This window comes from Sus scrofa, chromosome 16 (genome assembly GCF_000003025.6).
Source record: "Sus scrofa isolate TJ Tabasco breed Duroc chromosome 16, Sscrofa11.1, whole genome shotgun sequence".
NCBI lineage: Eukaryota > Metazoa > Chordata > Mammalia > Artiodactyla > Suidae > Sus > Sus scrofa.
The window spans coordinates 60,485,141-60,486,719 of NC_010458.4; the positions used below are offsets into that span (position 1 = coordinate 60,485,141).

At 41.0% G+C, this 1,579-nt stretch overlaps 1 pseudogene; it reads right to left on the reverse strand.

Annotated features, from left to right (window-relative positions):
- LOC100515867 lies at positions 277-1,069 on the reverse strand (annotated as a pseudogene).

Consider the following 1,579-nt stretch of genomic DNA (forward strand, 5'->3'; position numbering starts at 1 on the left):
AGTTCTTTCTCTCCTCTTCGTGATGAGTCTGGCCAGAGGTTTATCAATTTTGTTTACTCTTTCAAAGAACCAGCTCTAGCTTTTACTGATTTTTTCTGTTGTTTTTTGGATCTCTATTTTATTGATTTCCTCTCTGATCTTTATTATTTCCTTCCTTCTGCTGTTAGGTTTTGATTGTTCTTTTTCTAATTCTTTTAGGTGGTGGGTTAAGTTGTTGATTTGAGATTTTTCTTCTTTTTTTACAGGAAGTACTGCATTGATATGAACTTCCATATAAGAACTGCTTTTGTGGTATTCCATAGGTTTTGAGTGGTGAATTTGTCTCAAGGTATTTTTTAATTTCCCTTTTGCTTTCCTTGTTGACCCATTTTTTTTTTTTTTTAGAACAGTAAACACCTTTATTACACGAGCCGAGACAGGAGGGAGGATTCATTTGCCTTTCTGGGCCTTGATTTTCCTCAGATAGAACTCCAGCTCCTTGACCTCTAGCACATAGCCATCTGCTCGACCACAATGGCCTGGTCTTGAAGCGATGCACGCAAGGAGCTTGCCCTGCTGGAACTGCTCCTCTAGGAGACTGCTGATTTTGGCATTCTTTTTCCTTTCATCATACTTCTGCTGAATTTTCTTTGATTGCTTTTTGTTTAAAATCTCTTCCTCCTCAGGAGTCAGCTTGGCCCCCTTCTTGTGGCCCAGGGGCAGCACGTAGTGGGACTCGTACCACTGTCAGTACGGGGTGCTGTCAGTGAGCACAATGCAGTTCTTCACCAGGATCTTGGTTTGGACCAGTTCGTTGTTGGATGCGTTGTACACAACATCAATAATCCTCGTCTTTTATGCACAACACTCGGCCCCAAGAGAAGTTCCCCACGTCCAGCCTCAAGGCCCAGTACTTCTTGTTACCTCCCCACACACGAACTGTGTGTATGCAATGGGGGCCAGTCTTGGTGTTTGCAGTGGGGCATCTCAGCTCATACTTCCGCTTCTTGTGGTAGGGCTTTCTCTTGCCCCCGGTCTTGCAGTGCATGTGCCAATTGTCCTGAGAGATGCCCATCGCTCGGCGCTGGCTGGAAAGTGCCCCATTGTTTTTTAATAGCATGTTGTTTAGTCTCCATGTAGTCAGTTTTTTTCTCATTTATTTTCCTGTCGTTGATTTCTAATTTCATGCTGTTGGGCTCAGAGAAGATACTTGAAATCATTTCTATAGTCTTAAATTTACTCAAGTTAGTTTTGTGCTCCAGTATGTGGTCGATCCATGAGAATGTTTCCTGTGCACTTGAGAAGAATGTATATTCTGATATTTTGGATGTAATGTCCTGTAAATGTCAATTAAGTCTAACTTTTCTATTGTGTCATTTAAGATCTCTTTGCCTTATTGATTTTCTGTATAAAGGATCTGTTCATTGATGTGAATGGTGTGTTGACGTCTCCTACTATTATTGCATTCCCATAAATTTCTCCTTTTATGTCTGTTAGTATTTGCCATATATATCCGGGTGCTTCTATATTAGCGGCATATATACTGATGACCATAATATCCTCTTCTGGAATGGATCCTTTTATCATTAAATAGTGTCCT